The sequence below is a fragment of the Podarcis filfolensis genome (assembly GCF_964270895.1).
Source record: "Podarcis filfolensis genome assembly, chromosome: 1".
NCBI classification, from domain to species: domain Eukaryota; kingdom Metazoa; phylum Chordata; class Lepidosauria; order Squamata; family Lacertidae; genus Podarcis; species Podarcis filfolensis.
Window position 1 is genome coordinate 90474485 of NC_139604.1, and position 22838 is coordinate 90497322.

The window sequence follows — 22838 nt, forward strand, 5'->3', positions numbered from 1 at the left end:
CTCCTGCCAACCTAGGAGTTCGAAAGCACATCAAAGTGCAAGTAGATAAATAGGTACCGCTATAGCGGGAAGGTAAACGGTGTTTCCATGTGCTGCTCTGGTTCGCCAGAAGCGGCTTAGTCATGCTGGCACATGACCCAGAAGCTGTACACCGGCTCCCTCGGCCAATAAAGCGAGATGAGCACCGCAACCCCAGAGTCGGCCACGACTGGACCTAATGGTCAGGGGTCCCTTTACCTTTACCTAACCCTTGATAGAGCCTGATGCTGTCTTGGCCTGTGATCCAATTGTGCAAGCATGTGTTTTGGATTCACGAAACCAAAAAGGACAACGTATCACTATCACAGAAAATTGAAATTTCTGTTGGTATGTCCAGCATGAGAAGCAAACTATCTGTCTGTATTACAAGGGTGAGGGATTAATAGGATAGGAGCCCGTTACAAGGTTTCCCTGTTTGTGAAAGTTCAAGCAAGCAAGGGAACGTTGTGAGGGTCAAAGTGTATTTCAGCGAAGGATCTGAGATGACATTTAAGGGTTCAGCTTCAGCTATGTGCACATCCATTTGGAAGTATCACACTTCTAAATAAAGATGTGCAGGAAATGGCTGCATGAAAGATTTCATTATGTGCAGAATATAATTTCCAGACAGAAAGCTGAACACTTCATAGGGCACCCCAGGATGAGATTTGACAGTGGTCACTGCTGTCTCAGTTCTGCGCTATTGATGTGTGAAAGCCTTTTAGGCATGTCTAAGAATGCATAGAATTCTGCCATCTATTTTCCTGCCAATCTATCTGTCTTCCTCCATGCCAAAATTAGACCACGATTGTTTATTGACAAGGAGTTCCGGTTTCCTACTTACATCAGCTCCTCTTGGAATGTTACAATGGGCAGCCTGTTGCAGAATAACCTACAGCCAAGGCCAAGGGTAGAGTTCTTAAGAGAGATGTATCTTTGGATAGGACCTGAAAAGTGCTGTTATATTAGCCTTATGGTGTGTGTGTAATATTACTGCAATGCATTATTCAACAAAGCAAGTTCAGATCTCCGTTTTAGATTTCTGTGGTGTAACCTGCCCTGGAAAATGAAGGATGGGCTAGAAATATGTTGTACACTGCTTTGTTACATTTTCAACGACAAGTGCGATTCATAAATGTTTCAATAAATTAAATAAATATTTAAAAGAATACCAAACAGAGATCATATGTTGCCATGAGGAGGAGGAAGAAGAGATGGATGTGTGTGCGCAAACTGGTTGGATGCTTGTGAGTGGGATGGAGGGATGGGTTCGGAGGGTAAACTTGAAAAAGTGTAAGAGAATGGGGGGAGTGAGTTTATTTAGAAGTAATTTTGGCAAATTGACTGCCTTCTGGGGTTTCTGTTGGACAGAAAACTGCAGTTCAAATGAGTAACTTCACTTTCAGGAATGAGGAGGGCAGAATGCAATCACTTGAGAGTCAAAGAACATAAAGCTATTACCCGTATTTTTCGATCTATAAGACGCACCAGACCATAAGACGCACCTAGATTTTGGAGGAGGAAAACAAGAAAAAAAATATTCTGAATCTCAGAAGCCAGAACAGCAAGAGGGATCGCTGCGCAGTGAAAGCAGCAATCCCTCTTGCTGTTCTGGCTTCTGGGATAGCTGCGCAGCCTGTATTCGCTCCATAAGACGAACACATATTTCCCCTTACTTTTTAGGAGGGAAAAAGTGAGTGTTATAGAACAAAAAATACGGTACCTTATCTCATAAAATTAAGGAACAACTAAGCCAATAAATGAAGCATTATAACAATAAATAACCATATCACATTGTCCCAGCCTCACATCAATACTGGTTATTCATCTCAGCACTTTTTACAAAGATATATGAGTCAATGATGTCAGATAACTGCTGCAGTTTGGGTGACAAAATTTCTGACCCCAGTCTTTCAGCTTGTCAGAGCTCACTTTCTTTTCTGCTCTGTTGTGTAATGGCTTCCTTCCCTTTCCCCCCTTTCCTTCTTTGTGACATTGCTCTTTCTTCAGCTTCTCATCACTCTGCTATTCTCTTTCCTCACCCCTCTACACCAAGCCCTTCTTCAACAGACTTTTCCTTTCCTTTCCCACTTACTACCCCATACTTTTCTATTTATTTATTGAATTTATATACCACCCTATACCCAGAGGTATCAGGGCAGTTCGCAGAATAAAATCAAAATATAAAACCACAAAATACATAATCAAAATAAAAACAACAACCCATTAGCCCCATGCCCCTCACATTTGCCCAAGTCACGCCTAAGAAAGGCCTTAGGCAAATTTTGCCTGACCAGTTTGAAATGGCTTTTCAGTGGAGAGGTTTTGTATACAGAAATTGACTCCCCCCAACTCAGCTTGAAACTCAGTTTCTTGAGCAAGTTACTTGTCCTTTGTGACTAGCCATAACCCCCATTTTGTGATGGTGCCCACAGCAATTTTTCAAATTCTCAAATGTGCCTATATGCTGAAAAGTGTGGTATCCCTTATAGGGGAATTGTCACACAGTAAGAAAGATGGGGTGTTTCTAGGCCACACACAATGAAAAGGGCTCCAGTTGTAAAATGGTTTGTCAAATATAACAGAAGTTTTCATTGCTTACACTTGCTTTAATTACATGCCTATCACCTTAAAAGGGCAGCGGGGACCCATTTTTAAAAGCAAAGATAATAGATTTCACAATCCAAAACACCCTGTTAGTTGTGGCCAAATACGTTATCTGCTCTCTGAGATCTCAAGCAATTCCATGCAGTGTCATGAATTTATATGACAGTAATGGGTTTTATGGAACAGTTCCCTTCCATCTCTCTCTACTCCTTTGAAAGTGGCAAGCAAGAAAAGGAGGCGGAGTTGGGAGCATAAGATAATTTCTCTTTAAAAAATAAGAAGTCACAATTTGATTGGTTAATGCTCACATTTTGTTTAAATTACCCTTCTTAGCTGGAAAACATGCTATTTTTGTAAAACTGGAGGAAGGCGACTGTGAGATGGTGTCATTCTGTAGGGAGAGGAATGCGTCCCTCCACCCCAGAATCTGTACTATCCCTCTTAGGAGTTCAGAAACAATATTTTAACTGCCAAAAAAATAAGGAAGATGTTGCTATAAAAATAAACTACAAGCAGATTGCGTGGTATAATATTTTGAAATAAACTTCATAGATAATTTGTATCCAATTGTACACACACACATACACACACACCACTGTATTTTCTCTCTCTTTTACTCTTGAGTTCAGGGGACTTACATGAAATGTGCTTAAGGGAATGTGGGGTTTGCAGGTTTACTTTTATCCCCCATGTAGTTCAACATCAACATAATACTGCTGAGTGGGACAAGCTGGTGTTTTCAGAGTACATTGTTAGTAATAGGCTGATGAAACGCAGCTCTGTTTCTTTTTTACACCTGCAGGTGTGGCAGTTGATGTGCTAGATTGATGTCTGGCCTCAGAAATGAACTGGACGAGAACCAATAAACTGAAGCTTCATGCAGACAAGGCTGAGGCATTGTTAGTGGGTGATTCCCTAGGCAGGATAATAATAATAATAATAATAATAATAATAATAATAATAATAATAATAATAATAATTTATTTGTACCCTGCCCATCTGGTTGGACTTCCCCAGCCACTCTGGGTGGCTTCCAACAAAAATTAAAAATACATTAAAATGTCACGCATTAAAAACTTCCCTGAACAGGGCTGCCTTCAGATGTCTTCTAAATGTCAGGTAGTTGTTTATCTCTTTGACATCTTATGGCACCACTACCGAGAAGGCCCTCTGCCTGTAGCTTTGCTTCTCACAGTGAGGGAACTGCCAGAAGGCCCTCGGCTCTGGACCTCAGCGTCCGGGCAGAACGATGGGGGTGGAGATGCTCCTTCAGGTACACAGGGCCGAGGCCATTTAGGGCTTTAAAGGTCAACACCAACACTTTGAATTGTGCTCGGAAACGGGACGTGGCCTACTCTGGATGGGGTTATACTCCTTCTGAGGGTACAGAGAGGGTATTTCTGGGTCCATTACCATCACCAAGATGGCCCAGAGTGCCTTCCATCAGCTTTGACTGGTGGCCCAGCTGAGCCCCTCTCTAGACAGGGTTAGCCTAACTTCTGTTGTCTATGCTCTGTTGACCTCTCGGTTGGATTGCTGCCATGCGTTAAATGTGGGAATACTTTTGAAGATGTTTCAGGAATGTCAGCTGGTGTAGAAATCGGAAGCCAGTTTGCTAAGCAGGGCAGGACAGTCTGAGTGTATTATAACACCAATTCCGGTACGACTGCACTGGTTATAAACTAGTTTCAAAATGCTGGTCTTGACCTATAAGGCCTAATTCCTCAAGGCCTGCTTCTCTCCACATGAACTGACCCAAACCCTGCAATCTTGAGCTGAGGGCCTTCTCCATTTGCCTCCTCCATGAGAGATAGAGGGTGGCAACATAAGAACAGATCTTTTCAATAACTCCCTGCTTGTGGAATGCTCTCCTGGCCTTATTTTTATCTATTTTATGAACTAGGCAAAATATTTCCCCTTTGAAGGGTTTCAAGTATTTGTGGCTGCTTATAGAAGGGCAGGTTCTTGTAAGTCTTGCCTTTCATTTGTATAGATTTTTTTTGGGGGGGGGGTTATTGGTTTGTTTGCTGTAATTGGTTTTAGGGTTTATAATATGTTGTTAGTCGCTTTGGGTCATTTTTGTGAGTAAAGTGACGAATATCAATCAATAATAACAACTTGTGGTTTGATGGTACGCCTGGCCAGGTTGCCGCACCATTGTTTTCCTGTAGTGAAAACCGTGCTGCAAACACAGCCATCCAAATCTAGTCCACTGCATGATCTTTCCAATAAGAGGTTGGCAAGCAGGGCATAGCCTACCTGTCTGTCCTAATGGTAGAAAACCAGACAATTTAAACTGTCACTGTCCTTATGCAGACATCAAAACTAAGAATGGATTCAGTTGGTGACTGGTGTAAGTTTCTCATCAGCATCTAGCTGATCATTAGCAATGACAAATCCCTCAAGAAGTCTAGACATCTCAGGCTTATCTCAGTTTCGGTTTATGCTTTCATGCCTTCTGAGACTAGAGAATAACAAACCTGGAGCACAGAACTTCCAATCTGTTAATGCGCTCTGTTTATTTCGTACATTCTTTATGAATCGTTGCAGTGTTGAAATACAGTCATTTCAGAGGTTATCAACAGATGTATTGGATTTAATGAATCACGCACATCTTTGTGAAGCCTGAAAAAGAGACCTCCTCCATATAACAGCATATAAAAAGAAATAGAATTTCTGCCAAAAAAAATAACGCCCTAAGCAAAATAGACATGAGTGTGTTTTAATGGATGTTTAGCCCTGTACATGACTCAGAGGGAAATGTGCTGCAAGGTGACATTGGAGGTACCTACCATTAAGGGATGGAAGAGAAATTTGATTTTGCTTGCGTTATAATGAGAAAGTACCTAATGTGCCCTTCTTGAATCAATATGCAAACTGAAACACATCTATCCTCTGAAAGGCGAACTCCAAATTCTGCGTTGCAGTTTTCCAAGCAAGTAATTTATATAAAAATGCACTTATTGGGCGAAAGTGCATACAAATGCTTAGCATTTAGTGTGAACCATGCAAAGTCCATACTGAAAATGTCAAATAGGCCCATAAAGGTAAGGTCCTGAAAAAGTCAGGCTACAGTCCTAAACACACTTGCTAGAGAGTCAGTGGTATTCTTCTGAGAACCAGTGCACACTGCTAGATCTGTACATCATCTGATTTATTGCATTTTTTATATTTGTTGCTGACCATCTCAGCTGATAAAGGAAGTGAGATTTAAAAGTACAATTGTATGGAACTTGAACTGTTACAAACCAAAATGCATTTTGAAATGAAGATTAAAATAGTTATTTCTTTGGGCCACACAATACAGAACACGAGCTAATTGCTATCTCTAAAGGAGTGTCAGCTGCCCCAAGATAATTTCTTCTTCCATTGTTATGATCTGTAGAATCAGACAGAAGTGATTTCTTTAAGATTAGAATTCCTTAGGCTCAAGTTATAGCAGCCGTTTCAGGGGAGAGAGATTTCTTGGGCAGAAACCCAGATAAAGAGTTCTTCAGACATGAGAGAGGTTTTACATAGGTATTTTGTTTGGCTTGTAGCTTGTGTACTCTTGTCTTAATTAGCAAGAAGAGAATGTAGGCAGAGACATTTCTGCTGGATAGCGTTTCCTTGGGCTGGACAGGAATTTTGTAAATAAACTGGGAAGTGCAGATACTTTATTTTCCTTAACAAGGATATCCTGTGAACTTTTCTCTCTCTCCAGTCTTCTCCGTCACTGGCTAAATGCTGCAAGCTGCATAGCAGACTGTCAGACGTCCCAGAAAGTAGCATCGTTAATGGGAGCAAAGGGTCACCAGAATATTTGAAGAGTCTATTTCTGAGTGGTGAGCTCAGCTTTGGAGGGGCTCACTGAAGCAGATGTGGGTGTGAGTGGTTAAACGGGAATGCTGGAGCATCAAGAAAACCCTTTCATAGTTCCACAGATTCAAAACCAACACTAGAGCTACTTTTCCATTTTGTAGGGAACCCTTGTTTATAAAGCTTGAACCCAGAGACAGGTATTAATATTGTTTGGGGGACATGGGCAATAATATTGTGTATGTTTTGCATGCTTATAGTGCCAGCTTCCTAGAATTTTACAGGCTCATTCTGGATTTTACCATCTTGTTCTCTTGCCAGAACTAGGGTGTACATTATTTGAGCTGTTGAACCACGGTGGAAGTATGCTCACTGTGTTGTATACAAATGTACAATTTCCTGTCCAAGATCAAGCTAACAGGAGGTCAGTTCTCCCTGTTTACAGCAGAGGCTGGCTATAGACAGCACAGTTTGGCTGGAACTTGAGCCGTCACTAACTTTTCTAGTCCCTAGTACAATTTTGCAGCTCTTTTCACATGGATTTTCAGTAATAATAATAAAAAAGAATGCAATCATCAAAATGTTTAAATGAATAGAAGATTAGTGCTGCACTTAAAACTGCTTTTTTAAAAAAGCAGAAACCTAGACAGTCCATCTGAAGATTATGGGAAGGGGTCTACTTTATGGGCAGAATTCAGTGTTGTTTTGGATGCTATTTATGATGGAGAAATCCCGGATATGTCCAGGAAATCCTGGACGTATGGCAGCCCTAGGAGATCCACAGTTAAAGCTCAAGTTTTTGTGGTTTTGAGGGTGGAATATGTGTATTCACTTTAAGATATGCAGCTGATCCATAAGAAAATGTGGAAGGTGGGAAAGCATCAGCCCTCCTTTCTCTTTAGGGGCAACTGACAGAAGCAATAAAACACAACAAAAACCATTGATGTAACCTAGTAGTTAGCATAATGTCTTTCTCTTTTTCTCTTTTTAGTGTTTTTCCCTCAAATGCAAGCACCACTCAGCCTAAATAAATCTATCATACGCTGATTTTTTCCCCTTTCCTTCTCATATCACAACCTCATCTATCTCTACATGTGTCTATCATCACCTCTCAAATTTGGCTCGAATCTGTATTTTGGCTCTGCTGAAGCTGTTACTCAAACCACAGCCACTTCCTGACACAACAGTAATGCCTATACATCTGCAGTATCTATACATGAAAGGCCAGTCGTTTTCTGTTTTCTTCAGACATGCATTGCGTGCTCAGAAAAATTAATCTTAGCGTGCATCTACATTTCCTCTGATACCAGTGTTCAAATTCTGATTTTCTTGCCAGTTGGGATCTTCACAAGAGAGGCTAATGGATAGTCCTGAGTATATCACTGTTTCATCTGTGTTTCTGCTTTTATCTTTCCTAGCTAATCTTCTAGTAGAGCTTTATAGTATTCACAAAAGGGCTTATTAATCGTTGGAAATCGCAACATGTCTTTGGGGCACCATCAGTCAAAGAGTGCTTTTCGGAGATGAGACAGATCTGTAACTTGAGATGATGCAGCAGGACTTTTGCTACTAGTTTTTGGTAGAATGAGACAAAATTGATATTGCTTTTTATGGTTGGGTGAAGTTTCACTGAAAATTATACTGCTATACAGAAAAGTATTTGCTTTATTATTGCTATACAATATAATAATTAATTTAACTATTCCTGGTTATTTATTGTCTTTTAAATATTAACAATATTTGATATATGCTTTCCTCTTCCAGACAACAATGTGACACAGTCTTTAGATGATAAGACTCGTAGAAGCATCTGCCCTGTTTGAGAGGAAAGTTTCAGATTTTGTAAAGAGGATATGTGAGCACCCTCAGAATTTCAGAAGGGCTTGGACCATTTAAACCGACAAGGCTTCTATCCATAATGAAAATTTTAAAAAAGAAGGGAAAACACTAAATAAAAATAAGGCAACGAAACCAGAGTGAGTGGTTTGTTGAATCAGCTAATCTGAGAGGGCATGTACATCATTGTCTAATCTTGTGCAATTAGAATTGATATATTTGTTTTAATATTTATGAATATTCTTAAATCTTTAATATGACAAAATCTATGGGAGGAATTCAAAGTAGCGCTTTAGCAATCATTCAACCAACTTGCCAGATGGAACAAACCCTCACTGTTTTGGGAGTTCTGACCATCTGAGCCAATTTATAGTAATAATAGTAATAATTCTATACCATCAAAAATCACAGGGTGGTTTACAATATAACAACACAAAAATATATACCATAATAACAGTATCGGGAGGTTTTTAATGCTTGTTGTTTTCATTATGTTTTTAGATATGCTGTAAGCCGCCCAGAGTGGCTGGGGAAACCCAGCCAGATGGGTAAGGTATAAATATTATTATTATTATTATTATTATTATTATTATTATTATTAACATTAGTTGCAGGTGAGTTGCTGGATCTAACAAGGATTCAATTGATGGAATAGCTAGGCAAGTTTATCGGTCATGGCCCTTAAGTATGGGTCGTTAGCCCTGCATGTAAAAACTTTCTATTGGTTCTTGGCTAATAGCTAGGGTGATGGGAGTGAAAGTCCAGCAACATCTGGAGAGATGAACAGATTATTCAACCCTGCAACAACTGCTTGTTGTAGAGAAATTTAGCAGATGAAGCCTCTGTTTCCCCCTTACTTCATCTCCTCATTATTTCATGTCCATGCCAATAAAAGTCACATTTATTTTACTTTAAAAAGTGGAGAATTTAGGAAACAGCTAAACTGAAAATGTATTTCTGTTTTATAATAGTTTTACTCAGTGCTATTTTTCTAGAAAAACAGGTGCAAGAACTCACCGTGAACGCCTCCCTTTTTGTCTTATAATGGCAATGGCATCCACCTGACAGGTGCCAGAACTGAGTTCTGGTGAGATCCAGCTGAAAAAAAGGCCCTGGTTCTACTGCCACAGATTCCCACAAGAAGTCCTGGAAATTGTGCTGAGAATTCCATTAGTGATCTCTACTCCACATCACATAAATACTGCTTTTCAGAGTTTACTGGGAGAAGGGCAGTTGCTAAATTAGTTTAGATCTACAGTAGATCTAGTCCCATAGATTTAGCATGAGCAGGCCTCTTGGTGGCATCTTACTATATACAATACTCAGCTAGTAAAATAAGACACCTCCCCCCATTCTGGTACATTTGGTACGTTTCTTTACAAATATGCAAACAGATCATCATGCAAGTAAATTCTAAGAGCAGGCGGTATAACTGTGAATCCTGCTCAGATTCTTATACCACTGCATTTCAGGGAAGCTTTAGATGTAGCCAACTCCAACCCCCAGCTCACTACATCAAATTCGCAAACTCTTTTTCTGGATTTTGATTAAAACATTAATTCAAATTATGTTAAATATATGTATATGACTGTATTCGTTCCTCTGATCACTTTACAATGTGTCCACCAAGTTGTTATGTGGTCAAGAGTGTTGCATAACTGGACAGAGCAATCCAGCGGGGAGAGTCCAAGATGGAGGAACTGCCAATTCCTAAGTATTACTGGCTAGGGAGGGAGATTGTGGGCATCCCCTCCCTCCTGTGTTGTTGTTTTTTTAAAATTCATTCCCATTAGTAAGAAGTAAACAACTATTGTTGCTTTTTACTAGTGTCCAACTCTTCGTGACCCCATGGACCAGAGCATGCCAGGCACTCCTGTCTTCCACTGCTTCCCGCAGTTTGGTCAAACTCATGTTAGTAGCTTCAAGAACACTGTCCAACCATCTCGTCCTCTGTCTTCCCCTTCTCCTTGTGCTTTCCCAGCATCAGGGAGTCATCTCTTCTCATGAGGTGGCCAAAGTATTGGAGCCTCAGCTTCAGGATCCATCATTCCAGTGAGCACTCAGGGCTGATTTCCTTAAGAATGGATAGGTTTGATCTTCTTGCAGTCCATGGGACTCTCAAGAGTCTCCTCCAGCACCATAATTCAATAGCATCCATTCTTCGGCGATCAGCCTTCTTTATGGTCCAGCTCTCACTTCCATACATCACTACTGGGAAAACCATATCTTTAACTATATGGACCTTTGTCGGCAAGGTGATGTTAACTATACCATAGCTTTCCTCCCATTTTGGTGGGCTTCAGATACTGCAGAGCCAGGGCCTCTTCTGCTTGACCCGCTGTTGGAGTGTCAGTTGAAGAAGGTTCGCAGTGGCCAGAAGACCTCCGCTAACTGTGGACACAGAGAAAGGGGTCTGCAATATTCAGTGGCTCCTTAACCACCCTCCCAAAGAGTTCAGGATTGCTCTGTTAGTCTTCCCTGCTAAATGAAATCATTGCAGGCAATATTTGTCAACAAAGATCTACTGTCAACTAGTACTAATAAGTGCCAGGCGAAAACATTCCTTTTCAACCAGGCCTTTGGATGATTAAACTATCTATGGCTTTTAAAATACGTCAGGGAGGTATTGGTTTTTTACTCTTCTGTTATGTATTTTGGTTTTTTATGCTGTAAAGCTTCCTGTGATCTTCGGATGCAGTACAGAAATTTAATTATTAAAAACAATTCTACTGATGCCTGTTGTCTTTAGGGAACATAGTAAAATCCTCTTCAGCACTCAAAGAGAAACTTATTCTATAACTGTCTATATTCTGTAACTATATATAACTGTCATTTCCCTAATTATAGGCGGACCCTTAAAACACGTTGCATTCTTTTGCTATGAACAATGCTGGCATTTATCAGTGAATTAATTACGCAAGTTGCCGGGTGTTCTAATCATTGTGTTTAATGTTGCTAGGGAGATCATCAAGTGATATAAAAATGCTATGGCCAAATTTACAGTGCAACCAACTCAGTTTGTATTTATAATGGTTTCTATAAAATGTCTAGAGTTGTGATGGAGGCATCAATATATTTTAATCCGTGAAAGGAAAAAAAGCTACAAGATGAGATTGAATAGCTAACAGGAACAGATTAGTTTAGGAAGATCACCGCATTAAAAGCCATATTTGCTCAGAAACCTCAGAGCTGCAAGTACAGTTAATTTTAGAAACATGTATTTATAAATGCACTTTATGTTAGTACCAGTCAGACAGATTAATTCACCATACTGAGCTTTCAATGCTCACATGGTCGCTTGAGTCATACCAGTTGCTGGGGAAGAACAGCAGAAGCCTACTGTTTTCATCTCCTTCTTGTACGTTTTCCATAAGAATGTGGTTTGTCACTGTGGGGAAACAAGATGCACGGCTGTTCTTACGTTCTTATGGAACTGTTTGCATCACACATCCTTGATCAGCAGCACACATGCTTTCTGCTTGTTGTGCACAGTGATCTGAATTAGGCTGGTTTTAGGCTGGTGGCAGGTTCTACATTTTGGTTGGAAGTTTGACTATAAACCCTTTTGGTGTTGACCAATGCTGAGGTTCAGGGTAGAGACAGGTACACAGCCTTGTATATTATTATTATTATTATTATTAAAGGTAAAGGTAAAGGTACCCCTGCCCGTACGGGCCAGTCTTGACAGACTCTAGGGTTGTGCGCTCATCTCACTCTAGAGGCTGGGAGCCAGCACTGTCCGCAGACACTTCCAGGTCACGTGGCCAGCGTGACGAAGCTGCTCCGGCGAACCGGCACCAGAACAGCACACGGAAATGCCGTTTACCTTCCCGCTATAAAGCGGTACCTATTTATCTACTTGCACTTAAGGGTGCTTTCGAACTGCTAGGTGGGCAGGAGCTGGGACCGAACGACGGGAGCTCACCCCGCCATGGGGATTCGAACCGCTGACCATGCGATCGGCAAGTCCTAGGTGCTGAGGTTTTACCCACAGCGCCACCCGCGTTGTTGTTGTTATTAAATTATTATTATTATTATTAAATTTATTTTTATTATTATTATTATTATTATTATTATTATTATTATTATTATTATTATTTGTACCCTGCCCATCTGGCTGGGTTTCCCCAGCCACTCTTGGCGGCTTCCAACAAAGATTAAAAATACATTAAAATGTTGAGCTTTTAACGAATTATCTAAAAAGACAACAAAATGAACTGGACTCCTTGGCAGGTTTTGAATAAACATACACAAATTTATTGGTTGATAACATGATAGATAGATAAGGTAATGATATGTATAATTTTATAACATGCAGAGAATAATAAGTGCAGAGAAATCAGAGAGAGGAGCTGAGGGACTTCCTTGGTGGGAGGGGAGAGGGAGGGATGGAAGGGGGTGGGGGAAAAGGGGGGGAAATAATGTATGTGATTATACGGTTTGACAATTTGTTATGTTGAAATTGCTTGATAAAAACATTTTTTTAGAAAATATATTAAAATGTCACACATTAAAAACTTCCCTGAAGGGCTGCCTTCAGATGTCTTCTAAATGTCAGGTAGTTGTTTATCTCTTTGACATCTGATGGGATATACAACCATCCTGGCATCCATAGGCATCAAAGGATTCCATGCAGGTGAGCAAATGGGCTGGCAGAAAGGGGCACTGTTCCAGCACTTTGAATTGGGACCGGAAAGTAATCAGCAACCTGTGCAGTTGGGCCACAATTGGCATTATATGTTCAAACCATTGTATGCTCAAACTGTCTTGCTCTGGTGAGCATCCCCGGTGGCTGGGAGCAGACAGTTGAAAATGATTCTCTGTAGGGATCCCATAATAGAAGAAAAACTTCAGAGATGTTTTGCTACTTCTGAAAGGAACCCCAGATATGTGTTTCTTAAAGAGGTCCAAGTTCCCTTCATTCCTTCTTTTTAATGAAATAGAGGCAGCTTCCAACAGGAGGAAAAAAAAACAGAAATGACTGGCAGAATCTGAGACCAGGGAGAAGAGTTGGTGGAAGAAGATTGGAAGAAATTTAAAGACTATTTGCAGAAATATTGTAAAATTAATGAATGTTAAAATGATGCTGGATTGAAATTAAGTGGCATTAGCAACAAGGTTAATAAGAATATGCAAAAATGGATTGTTAATGGATGAGAAAATATAGTTATAATATGTTAAGATATAGAGTTAAGACAAAGGAAAGAGGGTAAGGATTTGCTGAAGTGATTATGTAAATGGGAATACAAAAAGGGGAGGTGTGAGGAGGTCAAGGAAACAAGCAAATGAGCCTAAAGATATAAAAAAATGGATTTGTTTTTAATTTTTTCTTATCTACTTGTTTTTTGTATCTTGTATTTTTTCCTTTTTTTTCTTTTTTCCCCCGCTATGTATTTTTGTATTTTTTGTATTTTCTCTTATTTCTTTCTATTTTTATGCTTTTTCTTTATTCTGTAAACTTTTGTTTTTTGTAAAACCTTAATAAATATTATATATATAAAAAAAACAACAGGAGAAAAAAAAAGTATACAATTTTCTATGTATCTAGTCGGGAAGGAAGGCGAAGGACTGTATTTATAACAATATGTTGAATGTGTGCAGAAAATAAACTGAAATATACATAGTATGTTTTCCCTGGCTTCCATGCCTACTTTATCAGCATTAGTAGATTCTGAAAAGTTGATGGTGTCCTTTTTATGTAGAATTGGAAGAAGTACGGGCTATTTCTTTTTTTACACACACAGGAATAATATTTGTTGTCCTGAAATGAAAATATTATATACAGCTCCTCACCTGTGGTAAAGCTTCTAATGTAAAGGCTCTTTTTTTTTGGAATGCAACTGCGTAACTAATTTGTAATTCTTTAAATGTTTTAGGAATGTAAACTCGGCAGGCTTGTCTGCAAAGAGTGAGGAAGTGTAAGGAGATTGTTAGGAATTTCTTTCCAGTTTACTGTTTGTTTGTTTGTTCATTTATTTGTATACTGCTTAATCATAGCTGTATCTAAGTGCTATGTAGGAGATCCAATACAATAAGACTAAATATGAATTAAAACTATAAAATCAGGATTCAATAAAAAGCCAGTTCACTAATTGCTGGAAGTTCAACAGGGAGTGGGCCTCAGCTGAAAGGGATTTCCACCGCATTGGGCCCACAATACTGAATCCATGGCTCCTTGTGAATACAAATCATGCATCCAAGCCATGGGGGATGATTAACAGTGAATTTTCCCCAAACCTCAGTGATCAAGCAGTGACATAAGGAATCAGGCAGTCCCTGAAGTATCCTAGACCAAAGTTGTTAATGGCATTGTAAATGAATACAAGAACCTTGAACCCAGCCTGGTAGCATATGGACAGCCAGTGCAAGCTTTTGAGCACCAGAACTTTTGAGCACCAGATGCTGACGCTGTTCTAGCCATCCTCATCAGTAGTCTAGCTGTAGTATTTTGCAGCAGCTGGAACCACTGGACAGATGAAGGGTAGTCCCAAATAGAGTGCACCACAGTAATGGGGTACTGAGGTTATCAATGCATGAATCACTGTGACCAGACTATCCCTGTCCAAGAACGGCTGTAGCTGATCTACCAGCTGTATCAGGTGAAGGGCACTCCTAGTCACTGAGGCCATGTGAGCCACCCACGATCAAGATGGAGCACCCCCAAACTCGAAACCTGTTTCTTCAGAAGGTGCGCAGACCCATTCAGAGCAGGCAACTGGCCAGTCTTCTTGGCATAGGAACCACAAACCCACAGTGCCTTTGATTCTGTCTCAAAATGGCACCTGAGCCCTGACTGAAGTTGATCTAGATACATAACTGGTATTCTCCAGGAACTCCCAACAACTGCCTAGTTTTATTTTGTATCTGTGAACTATTCCTTAAAGATAAATATCTGTATCATCTAATATTTTGTTCTGAATACAGTGGTACCTCAGGTTACATACGCTTCAGGTTACATACGCTTCACGTTACTGACTCCGCTAACCCAGAAATATTACCTTGGGTTAAGAACTTTGCTTCAGGATGAGAACAGAAATCGTGCACCGGCGGCGCAGCGGCAGCAGGAGGCCCCATTAGTTAAAGTGGTGCTTCAGGTTAAGAACAGTTTCAGGTTAAGAACGGACCTCCAGAACAAATTAAATTCTTAACCCGAGGTACCACTGTACTCAAGAGTGTACTGAGAGTATGAGGCAATACACTAGCGGATTGGATTTGCTGCTAGTTCCTTCCACAAAGGTGGCTCTAAGTGGACCTCCAGAATGAATTAAGTTCTTAACCCGAGGTACCACTGTAATAGAAAGTCACAAGACTACTCTCACATGGATTAATTGCAATGTAATCATTTTCTATTACAGTATACCTTCTTCAAAGACTGAAAAAACAAGTCTCTTTATCTATCCTTGCCATCTTGAATTAGAAGTTATATTACATTGTGACACTGAAGGCTATTTTTTTTGTCTTTTATTTTATTTTTTATCTGTGCTAATTAATGGCCTATACATCTCTCTTTTTGGAAGTATATAGTTTGCTTGCTACTGTGTTGTGAACTGATAAATCACTAAAGATAGCCTACACATTGGAGGGTACGTTCTTCTAATCTAGTATGATAAAACCTTTTGGCACTTTTTTAGAAAGCGTAAAAATGATGCAGTACTTGTGGACTGCAGGACAACAAAGAAGAAAGGGGAAAACTTAATATTTATGAATATGATTGAACATTATCTGGACTAACATATGTGGCCTGCCAATATCCATCTTAACTGAATGCTTCCAGACTGATATCTCCCAAAGGATCATCCCTGAGTATATCTTTTCCTGTCATCTTTCCATTGTGTACCATATATCTGATTTCTACTCTATGATGTTTCATCTAACTTTCCTCCTTGGTAATACTTTCCATAATGATGCAGCAATACCGTTTTTATGTATTTTAAATCCCATTTTAAGGACAGGTGACAGCAATTATACACACAACAGGCTGGGTTAGCTAAACTGTAACTTGTGAATTTTGTGTGGCTTGTAGGTAATTAATGTGGGGCTTCTGAGTGATTAAAGTGATGAGAAATGGATTTGCGGGAGCTCTGTAATGCACATGTGATAGAGGCATGTCCTTCCTACCCTATGCTGAAGCCAGTGGTGAAGCTGCATGCTCCACTACCGGGGGCAGAGAGCAGGCGGGGACGAGGCTGCCCCGGGGAGGCGTGGTACGCCGCCTGTGAGGGTGTGGTACGCCACCCACAGGGGCATGCCACGTGTACTGGGGGCGTGACCGCCTGTGGAGGTGCGGCGCCCGGCGCACAGGGGGGTGCGCAGCACATGTCCAGGGGGGGCCGCCACGATGGCCCCCTACCGGAATAGTGGTGCCGGGGGCAGTCTGCTCCCTCTGCACCCCTTTCCTCCGCCAGTGGCTGAAGCCAAAGCAATCTAGAAGTGAAGGGGAAAGGATTTATACTAGCAGAATCTGTGAGGATCTGGATTACAAACTCAGATTTTGCAGCAGGTATTTCATGAACTAATATGTGGGAATGAACTAATTTAAGTGGTCTGCAGAAATCGTAATCTCTGTTGATAGCAAGATGCAATTATCTGCCTGAAAGCTGTGGAGAAGGAGAACATCAAGTGGGGGAGAAGGCAAAACAAGCAGAAGTTATAGAAGGAAAAGTGATAGTAGAAGCTCAGGGTCCTGTGCCTCTTGGCAAATGAAAACAGGTGTAAAAATAGGCACCGTTGTTTCTTAAGTTTAGGAACTTTAGCAATCTTTGAAATAGACAGACCTTTGTCTTCTAGGACTCCTGGTTTAGCAGATCTGGAAGGAAGTAATGAGGTGCCTTCAAAATTCGTAATGGATGGTTGGGGGGGCATCTAGAAAAGACTTGCAGGGTAGGGTGAAGGAGGAGAGGAAACAGAAGTCCCATTCTTATGTTGTGAAGCTACAATTGTAGGTCAATTTCTGCATGTTGACCAAAATGGGAATGTAACCAAATATTGTAGAATAGCAGACTGATTGCCAATCCGGTCTCCTTCCCTCCCCTGGATCCTGTGTAGGTGGCCAGCATGATGTTGTTCAGATGAGAAGCTTACAGAGCAAAACATCAGTGATTCATGAGATGCACAGGATATAAACAGAACCAGAAGAAGAGAATGCTGCTTTGATCATCTCAAGTGGATGCTTCAAAAGCATTGCTGAAGCCAACAAACTCAGTATATGGGGCAAGATTCTACAGCAGCCAGAGGTGCCAACTTCTAAAAAAAGATTGTGGGCGCCTGACACGATGGACTGATGTCACACGCTCAGCGTTGTGAGGAGCCAGGGGGTGGAGCTGAATGTGGTCCCAGTGGTCAGTGGCCCCCATCTTCCCCCTGTGCCGCACAAGAGAAAGACGGGGAAAACTGCCCCTGGCCAGTGGTGGTGACAGTGGCAGGAGGAACCACTGGCCACTGAAGCCACACCATGCCTGGCTCCACATTTGCTCTCCTCCACCCTCTGAACAATGGTGGGGACCAGTCCCCTCACGAAAACATTGGGGGGAGACAAAGTGCTTATGACAGCAACTACTTCATGCACATGTCTGTGTGCAAATGAACCAATTTAAGGTGGTTTGGTGGAGTTACTAAGATTAGTTGGTTTAAACGCAAGTACAGTGGTTTAAGTGGTTTGTGCTTGTCACTTGAGAGGCAATTTGCTTTGAAGTAGATGGCATCCACTGATGCCAACATATTAATAACTGCAACACAAAGTGCAATCAATGTTTCCAATTAATGAGACTTGGCAGCTTTTCCTACTTCCAGTGACTCAAACCATGGTGCTTGATAAGTTTTAATCTTTTCAATATTGCAATTTAAATAAAAGTCTGAAAATCTATAAGGCCTTGCTGGAAACTTTCAATCACTTCCTTTGTTTGGTTTTCAAATGACTCAGTACTTCCTTCCATATGTATATCACAAGCTGGCATCCAGTCTGATTTATATTTTGTATGAGTCCACCGGAGATTAAAATTCAAAAGTAAATAGCATGTTGATAGGAGAGAGGAGAAAGAAAGAATATTTGTGACTATGCTATTGCAAGAAGCAAACACTATAATTCACTGGCTTGTTAAGCCTTAAGGGAAGGCTGGAAAACAAGAAGCCAATATGCTGTGGGCAGAGCTCAGCATGGAGAGGGAAACAAAAAATAGAAAGTACATGTTTGCCTTAAACGTAATTGATTTTATGTTAAAAATACTGAATTCTATGGTATCTTGGAAAAATTCCAAACTCTCTAATTACAGTATGGGGAAGATGGCAGGTTTGGGAGAGAAGAGTTATGTGGATTCATGTAGGCATCACTGCACCTTTTTATGTATGGCATGTGTTTTCAAAGGTACCCTCATTGTTTTTCTAACTTTTTAATTAAGGGCATAAAAGCAAAGCAAAATAGGATTTTGGATATAGTGTGATGAGAGCATATTTGTGGCTATGTAGAGGGAATTAACCTGGCCAATTAAATACCATTAATACATGGGTCGTGGCTGGGGAAATTTCTAGCAAGAAAGATACAGTCCTGAGCTGCTTGAGTCTAACATTACCCTGGATTTCTTCACCTCTGATGTGTCACCTTGAATTCCCATCACAGCAAGCAACAATAGGAGTGAACTTTACTTTCCTGAGACCACATAATGAGTTTACCAGTGCTTGGCTATGTTTTTCAATGGCGGGACACCAGGAGAAGTGATAATAAAAGAGTGACTCTGAGTATGTGGACAATGGATTCCTTTTGCTAATAAGTAACTACAACCAGGCCTCACACATTCTGAATTACAGAAAAGAGGTGGAGGGTATGCTTTCTGGGGATGTTTGACACATACCACACACCTCTTTTAGAAAATGAAGCCCTGGAGTTCTCTCATTTTGCAAATAGCAGAGGAAGGGGAGTGTTCAGTTGGAATCATTGTGAGGTGCCTTAGACCTAGTGAAACTGTAGAATCCTCAAATAGAGAAGAACAGCACTTTTATTAGCTGTAAAACATGTGAATCCCTACTCTCTGAATCCCTTAGTATTCACGCAACATGAACTGGGCTTTGCAAGCTGATGGAGGTATGAAGTGGGAACAGACTATTTATGAGAATGCTCAGAGCACTCTCACTTCTCAAAGGGACCTATATAAAGGAAAACAAAGCTAGCTAAGCTTCTATTGCTCCAGGTTACCAAGCATGGGAAACTGGAGAAACCCCTCCCCCAAATGATTTCTGGAAGCATTAGCAGAATATCTAATGGTAACATACATGATAGGAGGATAAGATCTGTCAGTGGAATGGACAAAAACTGCAGTTCCTAAATTCTGCAATTATCAGATTTCACTTGTTTTGGAAAGTTCTCCTGCCGTACCTTTTAGGTAATAGAAGATTCCACAGTTTGGTTGGGGCAGTATTGTCTTTTGCTACTAATCTCCTCATACATGACAATTTCTCACCTTTTCCTGAACCTGTCTTTATGCTTCTTTATGCCCCCCACACAACCTTTCTGTAGAATGTCAGGTGTAGATATTTCCTCATGTCTGTGGATTTTTGTCCTTCAGTGTTTCATTTGTGTGTGCATGGTTGTTTCAACATTAAAAATAACTTATGTAGCATTTCTCTATATACAAAACCCTGTACCATGTTTATCTTCAAAGCAACACTATGATAGGAGAGCACTGGTAACAGGTATGTGTCAGCATTTTATTGAGGCTATTTTATTTGTAACTTGCTAGAACAAGAGCTGTGTGCCTTACTTTGGGAACTGACCTTAATGAAGTGGAACAAAATAACTTAAGTTGTGCTTCCTTTAATAGGCCATGTCTGCATTGCAGTAAACTTGTCTGTCTGATGTGGTGTTCAGTAGGATTGCTTACACTGCATTTGAGCAGGCTGTCTGCTTTTCTAGTGTGTCCACTAATTCTACTATATCACATATATCTGGTGCCAGGAGTGGACAAGACCCTGCATATCAGAAATAGATGGGCAAGACAGGGTCAAGAAGGAAAAAGTGAGATGGGGCATGTATGTTATATCCAGGTGTACTCTACTCCTAAAGGCCTTCTTAAGCATCTTATACAATAACTTTCCTTGGAAGTAAGTGCTATTGAAATTAATCAGACTTACTTGCAAATGAACATTGCTAGGATTGAACCATAGACCATTCACATCACATGAAATGACCAGATCCAGGGACACCTTTTTTTTTTACCAGCAAAAGCACAGAAAAAGATATTTGTTCAGTTTACAGGTGCATGCTGTTGTTTTTGTGCAATAAATGTGCACCCCCCTTTGCATGCACCAACAGCCTATAATCCCTCAAACTGCCTTTCTGTCAGGGATATCATGGTTTTCCAAGTCATTGTGCACTATTTTTTTACCTGTGAAAATATGGTGCTTCCCACACAGAAAGCATTCAGTGCTATTCAGATTGCTGTGTAGGATGTGGTTGCTTGAGTGCCACAGTTTAATATAGTGGTGAGCCACAAGTTTCCCTTCACTCTGCAGCATTTGTTGCATTTTAGTTTAAAATAACTCTTTAGTGACTGTATGGATCCAAACACATCTACTTAAACAACACCCTGGTTACTTCTCATGCCCCCCCCCAAATGCATGGATTGTGAATTATGAGGAGACCCAGGTACAAATCCCCCGTCTGTCATGAAGCTTGCTTTTAAAAAGAATAAAATCTTCGTTTATTTACTTTGAAGTAAGTCCCACTAGGTCTGTGGCATCTGTTCCTGTGACATTGGAGCTTTATGTCTGTGTCTGCTGGTTGCTGCCGAATTCAATCAAATTGAATTTTACGCAGTTATTTGGGAGCAAGCCCTACAAATAGCAGCAAGACTTGCAGTGTGCATAGCACTGGGTTGTTGATCGCTAATCTGTGTGATGCTAAAGTACCCACCCGCTGTGTGTTCGTGCATGGCTTGATGGAAAAAGCCACTGCTTTGCACGGAAGTCGCTACACAGGAAGGCTTCTGCACTTTTTTTTTTTTTTTGCAATAAGTTCCCAAGGACAGTCTCCACGCTGGATTTATGTAGGAAAAATTACGGGCGAGAATTTAGCAGCCGCATTAGGTATTATCAGTAGGTTGGCTGCATAGCCGCGAACCGGGAAGAAGCTGCTGGGGGCGCCTTTCCCCCGGCTTCGTCCGTCGAGCCACTGCTGCAACTGCAAGGGCGCGGAGCGTGCCTCGACTTTCAGAGCCGCTGCGGAGGACAGGCTACCGCAGCGACAACACCCTCCGGAGCCGAGTCTTTGCCTGGGCTCGCAAGGCTTCGCGGTCCACCGCTAGGCCCGGCGCTTGGCAGTTGCCATAGTAACTTCCGCGGCTGCTCGGGTCCCACTCTTTGGCGCGGCGCGCGGCGATGGCCGCAGCCACGCGGCTTCTCGCGAGAGTTGGACTGCTAAGCAGGCGGAGCGAGGCAAGCTTGCTGGGTGAGCTCATCCCGGGCGCTGGAGAGGGAGCGAGCAGCGGCTCATGCAGAAGCAGCAGCAACTTTGTTGGGTGAGTTCTGGGGAGGGAAGCAGGGAGGCAGGTAGCTGAGCGGGGCTGGGCTGGGCAGCGGGGGGGGGGTACGGCTTCAGACCCCCCCTCTTTCCCCCCACCCCACCTTCCTCTGCTGCCCCCGAGTGCGGCTGAACCTGACGAGACACGCGCGCGCTCGCGCACCCACAAATATGCATGCACACATACATATTTCTAGTCTCCTCCGCATACTGACGGGGCAGCGGCGACACACAAACCAGGACCCCCCCCGGTCCTCCAACCCAAGCCCCCCCCCCAAAATGACTCTGGTAGTCGCAGCGGGAGGGAGCTGAAAACCTGAATGAAACGGGTGGAGGCAACACGCCCCCTCTTTCCCCTCTAATCCCACTTCTCCGAAAACCTCTGCTCGCCTTTCCCCTTCCCTTTGACTCCCGAGACCTTGAGTTTTCTGTGCTATTGATTCCTACCCCGCACCCCGCACCTTGCCAAAGTCCTGCTGCTGCATGATGGTCGCCCCCTCTGTCCCCCAATTCATTAAACCGGGAGCCTCTCCTCCCCCCCCCCACTTCGATTCATTGGAGAGAGAAAGACTCTCTTTTCAGCGCCGCCTGCCCAAATATTTCCTATATCCCCGAGAAATGAGCTGCACGGAAAGTCTGCAAGCTTCGCCTGCAACTGACCAGCGAGATTCGGAGCTGGCTTGCTCACCCTGCCCCCAGTTTAAACAAGGAAAAAAGAAGCAGCGGTATTCACTTGGCTTTCCCTCTCCCCCCCTCCGCCCCGCCTTCTGGTACTCATTGGATTCATCGCTTTTCCACCTCCCCCCCCAAAAAGAGAGTGCGGGAGGAAGAAGAGGACTCGTATTTCTCCCCAAACCTCTTGACCAAGTTGATTATTTTTCCTGTGGGTAGAACCGACAGGCGGTTGCTGTGGAAAGGTTTTCTTCCTCTGTGTTCCCCCATCCTTTTTTTGGGTGGTTGGGGGAATGGGTCAAAAGAGTCAGCAGTTTTAGTTGTCAGCTTTGCTGTAGTTATTTTCTTCTGAACCAGTTTGGACACTGTGATAATTATTAGCTAATTCAGAGGTAATGCC

The 22838-nt window shown here is 41.8% G+C and overlaps 1 protein-coding gene and 1 long non-coding RNA gene across 9 annotated transcripts in view; both read left to right on the plus strand.

Annotated features, from left to right (window-relative positions):
• The first annotated feature begins 3813 nt into the window (after positions 1-3813).
• On the plus strand, positions 3814-18094 carry LOC310759940. The gene is made up of 3 exons (XR_014546663.1): positions 3814-3898; positions 6329-6449; positions 17305-18094. It is a non-coding gene; the product is annotated as an uncharacterized lncRNA (long non-coding RNA).
• Positions 18095-21639: 3545 nt separating this feature from the next.
• SIPA1L1 (signal induced proliferation associated 1 like 1) overlaps positions 21640-22838 on the plus strand; it is a 150637-nt gene continuing 149438 nt past the window's right edge. For 5 of the 8 annotated variants that reach the window (XM_083606155.1, XM_083606161.1, XM_083606159.1 and 2 more), the window contains exon 1: positions 21640-21764. The gene's annotated coding sequence lies outside the window, so the exon portion shown is untranslated. Of the gene's footprint in view, positions 21765-22646; positions 22831-22838 lie in introns of those variants that run through there. The other 3 variants (XM_083606158.1, XM_083606160.1, XM_083606156.1) reach the window with 3 other exon arrangements.